The following is a 14230-nucleotide window of genomic DNA, read 5'->3' on the forward strand; positions in this document are numbered from 1 at the left end:
GGTTGGCCCCCCCCCCCCTATCTACGCTTGGGGGGGTCATTATATATATACATATCTTTGTGCTCATTACACTGTGTGCTCGGTGGTACCCCCCCCCCCCCTCCCTGCTAGGCCTCCGTGAGTGGACATGTCCCAGGGAAGTTCACCTTTTAGAAGTTTGCTTGGTAGTTTTGGGCGCCTGTTCGCAGTACCCTGCCTGGGCTTCCCTTAGCGTGTTACCAAGGCTGAGGGCCCTGAGAAACCCAGCAGGGGCTCCGTGGTCCGATGAATGCGACCCTCGAGTCCCCTCTCGCTTCATGCGACGTTGATGGTTACTCTGTCCCCTTGTCTCAAGGTGTCAGTCACCGGTTGTGCCTCTGCCATGCTGCATGTCGAGTCAGTGATTCTTTTGACCCGGAGTTGTGCAACATTTCTTCCTTGTATGTGCTCCAGTTCACTCAAGCTACAGAACATGATATGAGGGTGCAGGCAGCAGAGGCATTGCATGCTCAGTTTAAGTTGCTGCAACGCGATAGGTTGAGCCGGTCGGCCGAGCGGACAGCACGCTGGATTTGTGATCCTGTGGTCCTGGGTTCGATCCCAGGCGCCGGCGAGAAACAATGGGCAGAGTTTCTTTCACCCTATACCCCTGTTACCTAGCAGTAAAATAGGTACCTGGATGTTAGTCAGCTGTCACAGGCTGCTTCCTGGGGGTGGAGGCCTGGTCGAGGACCGGGCCGCGGGGACACTAAAAAAAAAAAAAAAGCCCCGAAATCATCTCAAGATAACCTCAAGAATCTCAAGATAGGTCCGGGTCCAAGAACCCAGACTTGAGGGTGGAAGTCGCTTTGACTCTGGTTCCGACTGCCCCTCCTTGTCCTTTCCCTTCGGTTGTTCATCCAGTCCCCACCCCCTTTTGCGTCCGGCTCCGAAACATCTGAGGGCTTCGGAGTCAGGGCAGGGTTTAGTTGGTGTTGAGACACGGGCGGTCTCGGGGGAGTCCCCTTCTGGGGATGGCGTTGGAGGCATTTGAGGCTAGTCCTCCAGCCAGAGCTTCTGGGTCTGACCAGTGGGCCCCCTTCGTTCCTGCTTTTTTGTCTGCTCCTGTTTTTCTGGGGGGAGCCCCTTCGACTCCCCGGAGCTTACTAGGCTGATATGCTAATGTCAGACTTTGGCATCAGTCGTGTGTATGGAGCTCTTAGGGCCTACTGGGGACCACGAGCCAGAACCTGGCCCCCCTCAGAAGAGGCAAGGGGAGCAATGGCCTATAAAAACCCCCGTGTGGTTGGAAGCATTCTATGTCTGCCATCGACCTGGTCAGGCACCCAGAAAAGTAAGCATCTCAAAACAAACCCCTATTCTGGTGAAAATATTGCTGCCAAAGCCAAACAAGTGGATAGAACTCCCCTAAACGAAACGAACAAACGATCTTGATGTCACACGTCGCCGAGCCGTTGTCTGCCCAGCTTTCCCCTCCCCAAGAGGGGGAAGGGGTAGCCCCAGACCCTTCATGCCGGCTATCCACCCTTAGTTCTCAGGCTGATGCTAGAGGCAGAGGTCGTGTTTTGGCTCCAGAGTTTTCAGCACTATACTGAGAGTGTGGTGGTTGTTTTCCAGGGGTGCGAGAGCCAGGAGTTATTCTACAGTACTCGGGCTGCATGCGCCTAGGGTTATCGTCTCTAGGTGTCCTGTAAGTACTGCCCTTGGAGCTTTGGCCACCTTCCACAAGTTCCTCGGGGCCTGCCTCTGCTAGGACGTCTGACTCCTCGGTTTTTCGGCTACCCTTTGGGTGCTTGGGGGGTTTTGTCTTCATTGTTTACCTTAGAGTCAGGTAGTTTGCACTGTTTGGGGCGCAGGGTGCTGTGCAGCTTGTTGTCACCGATCATGGCGGCTGGCTCTGTTCCTTGGGGTGCGTTGTCCTCTTGCGGGGTTTTGTTTTCTTTTTGTTTTGTGCCTTGTAGGGGGGTCTGCATTGCTTGCCCTTCTTGGGCCTGGTCTGTGCACAGTTGTTCGGTGTTGCCCCCTGCTAGGTCCCTGTGAGTGCAACGTCCCTGGGGTTCAGCTTTTAGATTGTTTGTTTGGTAGTTTTGGACGCCGGTTAGCAGTAACCTGCCTGGGATTCCCTGAACGTGAGTTCCATCTCAGGACCCTGGGAAACCCCAGGGGCCACATGGGTCCGATGGATGTGACCCCTGAGTCTCCTGCTCACTTTGTGCAAGTTTGAAGGTTGCTCGGTCCCCTTGTCTCACGGTGACTCACCACTGTTTTTTCCTCCGTCACACTGCCTGTGGGGTCAATAACACTTTTGACCTGGAGTCCTGCGAGTTTTGTTGCCTACTGGTCACAGTTTACCGTTCAGTTCAATGATGATCTTCTGTGGGTCCAGACATCGCAGGCATTGCATGTGCGCTTTAAGTTGTTGCAACGCGCTACGTTGATTGCTCACCCGGATGCCCCTTGGCTGGAGGCAGGAGGCAGGAGGCCAGATACTAGGTATCATCTGGGAGATGAAATTCTTCAAGAGTCAGTGAGAGAAAAAGACTTGAGGGTTGACATCACGCCAGACCTGACCCCTGCAGCCCATATCAAGAGGATAACATCAGCGGCATATGCCAGGCTGGCCAATATAAGAATGGCATTCAGAAACTTGTGTAAAGAATCATTCAGAACTTTGTATACCACATATGTCAGGCCAATTCTGGAGTATGCAGCCCCAGCATGGAGTCCATATCTAGTCAAGGATAAAACCAAACTGGAAAAGGTTCAAAGGTTTGCCATCAGACTAGTACCCGAGCTTAGAGGTATGAGCTACGAGGAGAGGCTACGGGAATTAAACCTCACTTCGCTGGAAGACAGAAGAGTTAGGGGGTACATGATCACCACATTCAAGATTCTCAAGGGAATTGATAGGGTAGATAAAGACAGGCTATTTAACACAAGGGGCACACGCACACGGGGACACAGGCGGAAACTGAGTGCCCAAATGAGCCACAGAGATATTAGAAAGAACTTTCTGGGGGAGCCCCATCGGCTCCCCGGAGCTATCCCAGGCTGATATGCTAATGTCAGACTTTGGCATCAGTCATGTGTATGGAGTTCTTAGGCCTACCGGGGACCACGGCCAGAACCGGGCCCCCTCAGAGAGGCAAGGGAAGCAATGGCCTATAGAAGCCCCCGTGTAGTTGGAAGCATTCTGTCTGCCATCGACCGGAACAGGCACCCAGAAAGGTAAGCGCCCCAAAACAAACCCCTATTCTGGTTAAAATTGCTACCAAAAACCGAACTAGTGGATAGAACTCCCCAACCGAAAACAAGCAAACTAGTGTGACGTCACACATCGCCGCGCCGCTGTCTGCGCAGCTCCCCCCTCCCCGGGAGGGGGAAGGGGGAGCCCCAGACACCCCGCGCCGGCTACCCACACCTCAGTTCTTGAGGCTGATGCTATAGGCGATGGTTGTGTGCTCTGGCTCCGGTGTCGCTACTGCACTGTGCTTTGCGTGTAATTACCTAAGTGTAATTACCTAAGTGTAGTTACAGGATGAGAGCTACGCTCGTGGTGTCCCGTCTTCCCAGCACTCTTTGTCATATAACGCTTTGAAACTACTGACGGTCTTGGCCTCCACCACCTTCTCACTTAACTTGTTCCAACCGTCTACCACTCTATTTGCGAAGGTGAATTTTCTTATATTTCTTTGGCATCTGTGTTTAGCTAGTTTAAATCTATGACCTCTTGTTCTTGAAATTCCAGGTCTCAGGAAGTCTTCCCTGTCGATTTTATCAATTCCTGTTACTATTTTGTATGTAGTGATCATATCACCTCTTTTTCTTCTGTCTTCTAGTTTTGGCATATTTAATGCTTCTAACCTCTCCTCGTAGCTCTTGCCCTTCAGTTCTGGGAGCCACTTAGTAGCATGTCTTTGCACCTTTTCCAGTTTTTTGATGTGCTTCTTAAGATATGGGCACCACACAACAGCTGCATATTCTAGCTTTGGCCTAACAAAAGTCATGAACAATTTCTTTAGTATATCGCCATCCATGTATTTAAATGCAATTCTGAAGTTAGAAAGCATAGCATAGGCTCCTTGCACAATATTCTTTATGTGGTCCTCAGGTGATAGTTTTCTATCTAGAACCACTCCTAGATCTCTTTCTTTATCAGAATTCTTTAAAGATTTCTCACATAATATATAGGTTGTGTGGGGTCTATGTTCTCCTATTCCACATTCCATAACATGACATTTATTAACATTAAATTCCATTTGCCAAGTGGTGCTCCATATACTTATTTTGTCCAGGTCTTTTTGAAGGGCATGACAGTCATCTAAATTTCTTATCCTTCCTATTATCTTAGCATCATCAGCAAACATGTTCATATAATTCTGTATACCAACTGGTAGATCATTTATGTACACAATAAACATCACTGGTGCAAGAACTGAACCCTGTGGTACTCCACTTGTGACATTTCTCCATTCTGATACATTGCCTCTGATTACTGCCCTCATTTTTCTATCAGTCAGAAAATTTTTCATCCATGATAGAAGCTTACCTGTCACCCCTCCAATATTTTCCAGTTTCCAGAATAACCTCTTATGTGGAACTCTGTCGAAAGCCTTTTTTAGGTCCAGATAGATGCAGTCAACCCAACCATCTCTTTCCTGTAATATCTCTGTGGCTCGATCATAGAAACTGAGTAAATTCGATACACAGGATCTTCCAGATCGAAAACCATACTGTCTGTCTGATATTATATCATTTCTCTCTAGGTGTTCTACCCATTTAGTTTTGATTAGTTTTTCCAATACTTTCACTATTACACTTGTCAATGATACAGGTCTATAATTGAGGGGGTCTTCCCTGCTGCCACTTTTGTAGATTGGAACTATGTTAGCCTGTTTCCACCCGTCTGCTACGATTCCTGTACACAGGGATGCCTGAAAGATCAGGTGAAGTGGAATGCTGAGCTCAGATGCACATTCTCTCAGAACCCATGGTGAAACGCCATCTGGGCCAGCTGCTTTGTTCTTACCGAGCTCCTTGAGCATTTTTTCCACTTCGTCTCTAGACACCTCTATGTGTTCTATGTTGTTCTCTGGAATTCTTATTGTATCTGGTTCCCTAAAGATTTCATTTTGTACAAACACACTTTGGAACTTTTCGTTTAGTGTTTCACACATTTCCTTTTCATCTTCCGTGAATCTATTTCCCATTTTCAACCTCTGAATATTATCCTTTACCTGCAATTTGTTGTTTATGAATTTATAGAATAGACCTGGTTCTGTTTTACATTTGTCCGCAATCCCTTTTTCAAAATTTCTTTCTGCCTCTCTCCTCACTGCCGTGTAGTTGTTTCTCGCATCTTTGTATCGCTGGTATGTTTGGGGGTTCGGCCTCTTCCTGTATTGATTCCATTTTTGTGTCTTTCGGTCTCTAGCCCTCTCGCAATTTCTATTGAACCAATCCTGTTTCCTAGTTCTGCATCTCTGTTTTGGTATAAATTTTTTTGTGCCTTTATCATATATTTCACAAAACTTGCCATACATCTCATTCACTTCCTTGCCTAGCATCAAGTCTGTCCAATTATACTCACTAAAAAAATTTCTAAGGTCACCATAATGTCCTCTCCTGAAGTCTGGTTTTTCAACTGCTTCAACCTCCTTATTTTCTTCCAGCTTATAACGCATTGCATACTTTATTCCCAAAAAGACATGGTCACTTTTACCCAAGGGAGGAAGGTACTGAATGTCAAATATCTCTTCCTCCTTCCTGGTAAATATCACATCTAGCATGGAGGGAACGTCCCCTTCCCTCATCCTCGTAGCTTGTTTAACATGTTGATACAAGAATGTTTCCAGGATGAGGTCTACAAATTTACAGGTCCAAAAATCTTCTGTTTTAGCTTCATATGCTTCCCAGTCTATGGATTTCAAGTTGAAGTCACCGACTATCAACAGTCGTGATCTATCGTTATCCGCTCTCGCTATAATCTCTCTCATTATTGTTATAAGACCTTCACGTTTACTATCTAGCTCCTCCTTTGACCATGTGCTGCTTGGCGGTGGACTATATGCATTTATCATCATTAGTTTATCATCCTCATAGCAGATCTCTAGTGCTATTATGTCAACTTCTTGTGGATTGGCAGTCATTATTTCCTTCACCTTTAGGTGTTCTTTTACCAGCACAGCAACGCCACCGCCTTTCCTAATTTTTCTGTCCCGTCTCCAAATTGAGTAGCCCCTCGGGAATATGACCTCATTTAAAATTACATCTTCAAGTTTTGTCTCCGTGAGTGCAACAATGTCTGGTGTCTGCAGCTGTATTACATCACTTAACTCCAGTATCTTCGATCTCACTCCATCTATGTTGGTGTATGCAATCTTCAGGAACTTGTTCCCCCTCTCCTTATTCTTCACTCCCCCTCTCTCTATTGATTTTGTTGGTTTGCCTTTATGTACCACTTTACTGGTTTGCCTACCCCTATCACTTTGTAGAAAAAAGAATTTATTTCTTCTTCATTCCTGCTCTCATTTAAATGTTTTGCCTCGGCGAGGTTCAGTTTCAGCTTCTCTCTATCTTCTTTTGAAAGATCTCGTCTTAATGACCACCCTTTCCCATCCTCATCCCTTTGCAATTTTCTAGCATTCCTTAGTACTTCTTCCATCTGTTTGGCACCGTTTAGGGTGATCCTCAAAGGTCGATCTTTCCCTTTTATGTACCTGCCTATTCTCCTGTAGTCGCACACATTCTCTCTGTTTGTAAGACCTTCCACGAGGCCAACAATTTTATCTACTACTTTAGCTTCTTCTACAGCTCTTTCTGACCTAGATGTTATCGCCTTTTCTTTGCAGCCAAAAATGATCAGGGACTTACTCCGATCAACTGTGTTTTGCACCAACTTCGGGTTAGATGCCAATTCTTTCCTCACTTCTAGCCTAATGTTTGTTTTATCTTGGTTGCTGCAGTGTTTGACTTCCTTTACTGCTTCTTCTATTTTTTCCTTCTCCTTGGCCACTTGTGCATAAGTGAGTTGCATATCTTTCTTGCACTGTTCTATTCCCTGTGTAACTTCCTCCATCTGTGCTGACAAAAGCTGTTTCTCCTGTTGAATTTCCTTGCCTAACCTATTGTAGTCATTTATGTTTAAATTTACTTTAACTTCTTCCAAAGCTATTTTTAAGAGTTTATTTTCTTCTTCCATGGCTTTGCAATTTGTTTCCAATTGATTCTTATCCTTGCGCAAGTCTTTCACTAAACCCTCAAGACATAATACTTTGCTATTCAAATGGTCATTACTTTCTTTCAATTTACTAATTATTTCTACATGAGAGTTCACTATAGTATCTAAATTTACCAACTTGTTATGTAGACTACTAATATCAATGCTTTCTTCATTGAATCCCTCAAAATCAAGCTCTGTTTTGTTTTTCCCCTTGCCAGTGGCCATCTTGAATGTTCTTCTCTGCACTGTAAACACTAGGGCAACTTTTTCTCATCCGATTTTTCACTTCCCTTAGCACTTTCCTGTTATCTCACCTATTTTTCAAGAGCACTATACCTTTATGTTCTCTGGGACACCACTCACTACCATCAACCTGTACTACAATACTTAGGATTGTTGAAATATGCTGGAGCTCCTCTGCTGCAAGTGTTGACCCTAGGGGTGTCACCTTTTTTGTGAGGTGTGGTGTTGGTTTTGTGGGTGCAAGAGCCAGGAGTTATCTTCAGTACTCGGGCTGCATGCGCCTAGGGCTGCCTTCCCTAGGTGCCCTGTAAGTACTGCCCTTGGGGCTTGGGGCCACCTTCCACAGGCTCCTCTAGGTCTGCCTCTGCTGGTCCGTTTTACCTTTCGGTTTTTCGGCCGCCTGTTGGGCTCTTGGGTGTTCTGTTCTCCCTTGTTACCGGCAGGTAAGAGGCAGTTTGCACTGGTAGGGGCGCAGGGTGCTGCTCGGCTTGTATTTCCCGACATCGCGGCCGGCTCTGTTCCTTGGGGTTCGCTGTCCTCTTGCGGGGTTTTCTTTTTCTTTTTCTTTTTGCCTGGTGGGGGGTTCTGTCATTTTATTCAGTTTGTTTTTGCCCTTCCACCGTTCTTCTCGGTGGCGCCCCGTGCTAGGTCCCCGTGAATGTACACGTCCTTGGGGTTCAGCTTTAGAGGTTTTTTTGACTCGAGTCTATCATCATCTCTATGGTGATCAGGTGGCCTCCTTGTTGGTGTCCCACCTGAGGGCTTCTTCTCGGCGGCAGTATGAAGTTTCCTGGCGGTCCTTCCGTTTCTTTTTGCGTCTTCGCCGTGTTAGCTCCTTGTCTGTTCAGGTGGTCTTGTCCTTCCTCTCGTGGTTGTTTCAGGACCGTCATCTTATGCCTAACACTGTCGCTTCGTATCGTGCGGCGCTGGCGGAGCCGCTTCAGCTTGCTTTCGGTATCGATGTTACGTCTGCGCCGTTTCGCAAGCTGTCTCGTGCATTGTTTCACCTCCGGCCTGCTCATGCTCCTCCTGAGCCGTCCTGGTCTTTGGACAGAGTGCTCGCTTTCCTTTCATCTCCTCGTTTCATTGTGGCCCCTTCGGTCCAGGATTGTTTTTCCAAGGCACTTTTCTTGTTGGCTTTGGCCTCTGGGGGTCGGGTAGGGGAGCTTCATGCTCTTCTCCGGTGCAGGGGTTTCTGCTCCTTCAGTCTTCGTCATGGTTTTGTTCATTTGCAGCCATCTTCTTTTCTGGCGAAGAATGAGACTGCTGCTCGACTGGCCTTTTCTTTAAGGGCCGTTGCTCTGGGGGATGTCTTGGCCATGGGTCCCAAGGAGGGGGGATCCTGGGGCTGGGGAGGGGCTGACTTGGGGGCCTTGGGCCCTGCTGGACCCCTCTTGGGTTTTCCTACCCTCGGAGTGGGGCTTATTGTTACAAGGAGTTGGGTTCTCTTTTTTCCCCCCTCCGCGTACGACTTGGACTTGGTGTCTGCCCCTCCCCGGGCCCGGTTCCATGTCCCCTCGGTTGCGTCGGTTCCGTCTTTCCAGAGGTTCTTTGCTTCCCGTATCCAACTATCTGCGGTGCGGGCGGCCCTTGCGGCTTACCTCCTGCGTCACCCGGATTACGCCTCGGTGATGGATCCGTCGTCTTTCAGGTTTGGGACTTAGTTCTCTTTCTGGGTTCGTTACGAGGTTCCGGAGTCGTCCTGGCTGGTGGACTGCCCTATCTTTGCCTTGGAGGCCTGGGATTCTTTCTGTTCCCACATGCTTGAGTGGCGCGAGGTTTCACCTGTGGTTCAGGTTTTCCTGAGGGGCGACCACCTCAATGAGTGCTTGTTTGCTTCTGCCCTTCCCAGGATGTTGGTGTTCAGCAGCTCCATGTGCAGGTTCCCTCTCTTTCCGCTGCGCAGGTGGCCGAGGATTTGCGCACCAGAGACCTCTTGGCTTCGGCCTTGCGCTTCTATTCCCTTCTGGAGCTGTCTTCGGACTGGCTTGGGGAGGACATGGGGGCACTCGGGGCCGTTCCGGGGTCCGGTGCCTTGGGCTTGCTGCTCGCGCGTCGGCTGCCTTGTTGAAGCTCTTTGCGCTGATGTTGCGGGATTCGGTCGTCCGGTTTTACGCTTCCTGGCTCGCGTGTCGACAGGCGGTGTTTGCCTCCTCCATGGAATCAGCCTGGGCCCTGGTTCTTAGGATGTCTTCGCCTTTTTGTCCGCTGCTTTTTGCTCCTGCAGCCGTGGCGCAGTATATTCAGGCGGCGTCGGCCAATTGCCGTCCGATGTCTGACTTGATGGTTCTCCGGGGGTCCTGGGGTGGCCTTCCCGCAGGGGTCTTGTCAGGGCTCGGGGTTCCTCTCGTCAATGGTAAGCCGCTGTAGCCAGTCTGGCCCTGCCTTTGGACCCGCCTTCGTCGGGTCGGTGCGGTATTTGCTCTTTGTGAGGTTTGGGGTCTCGTAAGGGGTTCCGGCCCTTTCGCGGTTCATCCCATTGACGTGGCGATGGGGGAGAGGCTTGCACTGTTCGCTCATGAATGGTCTCACTATTTGTAGGCGTTTCGGGTCCTTTTCCTCGTCCTTCGGTGGCGTTGGCTGGCCCCTCTTCCTTTGTAGGGTTCAGGGCTGGCAAGGCAGGCCTCTTCCCCTGTGCTGTCAAGTCGTCTTGCAGTGAGTGCACTTGGGCGTGGTCAAAACGGTGACGTTCCTCAGATGGGTTTCCCGTCTGTTTCCAGTACCGAAACTGGACTGTACGGACCTGGGGTTCATTCTGGACTTGTCCTGTCTGAACCCCTGGGTTTATTGCTCCTCCTTTCGGATGACTATGCTGTCTCAGGTTCGGCTCTTGTTGGCACAACGCTCTTGGATGGTGTCTCTGGATCTCCGGGACGCTTATTGGCATGTCCCGATTCATCCGGGGTTCAGGGACTGGCATGGTTTTGTTGTGAAGCTTACGGCGTCAAGCTTACTGCTTTCGTTGTCTCCCATTCGGGTTGAACCTGGCACCTCGTGTGTTCACACGCCTTATCAAGATCGTCATGGCCCGTCTGCATCTTTTAGGTGTTCGGGGCTTGGCCTACCTCGAGGACTGCCTGGTTTGGGCTCCCAGCTGGTCCTATTGTCTGCTAGCCAGGGATTTGTTTCTTTTCCAAGCTCGCCGGGTTCGGGTTCTTGGTGAATTGGAGGAAGTCCTATTTGGTTCCCTCCCAGGTTCGAACCTGGCTGGGTCTTGTGTGGGAATCTCAAACCGCTTCCTTGTCTCTTCCTCCGAAGTCTCTCCTACAGCTGCAGTCCCGCATGCGGCTGTTTCTGGGGGGCTCCTGGGTTACCCGGCGGTTGCTTGAGGGTTTGTGCGGGATCCTGAACTTTGTGATGATGGTCTACTCGCCAGGTCGAGGTTAGCTTCGTCGGCCCCTCTCGCGATCGCTGGGTTCAGCCCCCGAGGGCCTTGCAAAGGCTGCTGTGCCGCCGGCTTCCTCATCGGGTTTTTTGGGATTCAGTTCCTTGGCGCCTGCCTGAGCCCCTCGCTCGATGTGTTCATGGACGTGTTGTGTCTCGGCTGGGGCTTTGTGACCAGTGCTCAACAGGCCAACCAGGGGCGGTGGGGTCTGCCCTTTTGTCGGGCCCACAGCACGGTGCGGGAGTTCGCGACAGTGTGGTTTGCTCTTCGGAGGGTTCGGATCGCCCACGGATTGACGATCCGGCTTCATTCAGACTGCTCCCTGGTGGTTCATTGCCTGAACTGAGGGGGGGTTCGATGCAGTTCTTGGCTCTTTGGCGCTGGTTGCTTCGGGTGACTCATCTGCTGAGTTTTCAGGGTTTGTCTCTCCTGGCAATTCACGTGCGGGGAGTGTCCAACGTCTTGGCGGAGGGCCTGTCTCATTTCGTTCCTCTGTCCACGGAATGTACGGTCGACACCGACTCCTGCCGTTGGCTTTGCCAAATGTTCAGGCGCCTCGAGGTGGACCTGTTCGCGTTGGCGTGGTCGTGGTGCCTTCCCCTTTATGTGGTGTTCTTCCCCGACTAGGAGGCCGTCGGGGTCGATGCCTTTCGGCAGGACTGGTCGAGGTGGGGGGTTCCTGTACCTCTTTCCTTCGGTTCAGCTGCTGCTCCAGGTTCTGACTTGCTTGGAGACATACCAGGGGAGAGTTGTCTTCTTGGCCCCGTGGTGGCCGGCCCAGCCGTGGTTTGAGGCGCTGCTTGCTCGGTGTCTGGAGCCGGAGGTTTTCCCGCAGCTCCACCTCTTCCAAAAGATCGGACTGGAGCGTCACGTGGCTGGTTCGATCTTCTCCTCGAGTCTACGCGTATGGTATTTTTTGACTCGAGTTTATCATCATCTATATGGTGATCAGCTGCGTCTTGGCGGCGGTATGAGGTTTCCTGGCGGTCCTTCTGGTTCTTTTTGACTCTTCGTCGTTGTGCTTCGCTTCTAGTTCAGAATGGTGTTGTCCTTTCGCTCGTGGTTGTCCCAGGACCGTCATCATATGCCGAATACTGTCGCCTCGTATCGTGTGATGCTGGCGGAGCCGCTTCAGCTTGTTTTCAGTTATGATGTTATTTCTGTGCCGTTTCACAAGCTATCTTGTGTGTTGTTTCACCTTCGGCCTGCTCATGCATCGCCAGAGCCGTCCTGGTCGTTAGACAGGGTGCTCTCTTTTTTTCCTCAGTTTGTTGTGGCCAGTGCTCAACAGTCTTGGTGGCCCCTTTGGTTCAGGGTTGTTTCTCGAATGCTCTTTTTGCCTGTTGGCATTAGCCTCTGGGGGTCGGGTCGGGGAGCTTCATTCTCTCCTCCGGCGTAGGGGTTTCCTGCTCTTTCGGTCATGGTGATCGGTTTGTTCGTCTGCAGCCGTCTCCTTCTTTTCTGGCGAAGAATGAGACAGCTGCTTTCCGGAGGGGTCCTTGGGTTGTTGATGCTTGGTTGGTCAGGCTGGGGTTGCATCATGTTTTGTGTCTGGTTGCGGTCCTTCCCCGTTATTTGCGCGCCACGGCTTCTGTGTTCGGGGACACGCTTCAAGTTGATCCGGTTACCCTCCTTCCCTGTTCGCAGGTGTGAGTCTCCCAGATTGTCCACAAGGTTATTAAGGCTAGGCAGCCTGCGGTCTATCCCCATGCCCATGACATTCGTAAGTTCGCTGTGTTTGCTGCTGTCTTTGGAAACGTGTCCTGGGATGACATTTGGGCACGGGGTTTTTGGGAGTCAAACAGGATCTTGGCTGCGCGCTACCTCGTGAACGATCCTCGGCCTAGTCGGGCCTGTGTCGCTTTGGGTCAGCGGTTGTAGCCAGTTGTCTCGACTTCAGGTTGAGGAGTGAGCAGCGACCGCCTCCTGGATAAGTCCCTCTGATTTTCCTCTATGGGTAGTTAGCTCTGGGAAGCCGACGGAACTCTTCCCCCCCCCCCCCTTCCCCAGAAAAGCCATTTTTTGGGTGAGATCCGGAGGCTCCCTGGTCGGTGGTTTTTCGCGTGTTTTGATGTCCAACCTCAGAACTGAAGGGTGGATAGCCGGCGCGGGGGGGTCTGGGGTTCCCCCTTCCCCCTCCCAGGGAGGGGGGAGCTGCACAGACAGCGGCACAGCGACGTGTGATGTCATGCTCGTTTGCTCGTTTCTTTTTGGGGAGTTCTATCCGCTTATTCGGCTTTTTGTAGCAATTTTCACCAGAATAGGGGTTTGTTTTGGGATGCTTATCTTTCTGGGTGCCTGACGCGGTCGATGGCAGACATAGAATGCTTCCAACTACACGGGGGGGGGGGTTCTATAGGCCATTGCTCCCCATGCCTCCCTGAGGGGGCCAGGTTCTGGCTCGTGGTCCTCTCGGTAGACCCACAGAACTATACACATGATGGATGTCAAAGTCTGACATTAGCATATCTTCCTGGATAGCTCTGGGGAGCCTCCGGGTGTCACCCAGAAAATGGCATTTCATTACATTCAATGCTGGTTTTTTGCCCCCTCCTTTCAGATGACTACTGTCCCAGGTCCATCTTCTGCTGGAGCCGGACACTTGGATGGTGTCCCTGGACCTCAAGGACACGTATTGGCACGTCCCGATTCATCCGAGGTTCAGGGACTGGCTTGGTTTTGTTGTGGGGTGTCAGGGTTACTGCTTTCTGTACCTTCCTTTTGATTTGAATCTGGTGCCTCGTGTTTTCACACGCCTTACTCGGTTTTGGTGACCCGCCTGCATCTGTTAGGTGTTCGGATTCTGGCCTACCTAGACGACTGGCTGGTTTGAGCTCCAAGCCAGTTCGCGTGTCTGCTTGCCAGGGATTTGGTTCTTTCCCAGCTCGCCGGGTTCGGGTTCTTGGTGAACTGGCGGAAGTTCCATCTGGGTCCCTCTCAGGTTCAGTCTTGACTGGATCTTGTGTGAGACGCTTGGACCGCTTCCTTGTCTCTTCCTTCGGCGGCTTTCCTTCACCTGCATTTCCACCTTCATCTGTTTCTGAGGGGCTCCCGTTTATGCGGGAGCTTGAACTTTTCCATGATGGTCTACCCGCCGTGTTGGGTGTGGCTGCATCAGCTGTTCTGGTTCCTTTGGGGGACATCCCTTCTGCCTCTCGCAACCGCTAAGTTTGGCCTCTGGGGGCTTTGTCTCGGATGCTGTATCGCCGGCTTCCTCTTCGGGATTTTCAGGGTTCAGTGTCTTGGCGCCTATCTGAGCCCTTGCTCGATGTGTTCATGGACGCGTCTCTTGGCTAGGGCTTTGTGACCAGTGTTTTGTGACCAGCCCTTGGGTTGTTTATGCTTGGTTGGTCAGGCTGGGGGTGCATCATGTGTTGTGTCTGGTTGCAGCTCTCCACCGT

At 50.7% G+C, this 14230-nt stretch overlaps 1 protein-coding gene across 2 annotated transcripts in view; it reads left to right on the plus strand.

The window, feature by feature from the left end:
• Positions 1-14230, plus strand: part of MED14 (mediator complex subunit 14) — a 107808-nt gene that overhangs the window by 80010 nt on the left and 13568 nt on the right. The window lies entirely within an intron of this gene.

This window comes from Procambarus clarkii, chromosome 5 (assembly GCF_040958095.1).
Source record: "Procambarus clarkii isolate CNS0578487 chromosome 5, FALCON_Pclarkii_2.0, whole genome shotgun sequence".
In the NCBI taxonomy this organism is placed as follows: Eukaryota; Metazoa; Arthropoda; class Malacostraca; order Decapoda; family Cambaridae; genus Procambarus; species Procambarus clarkii.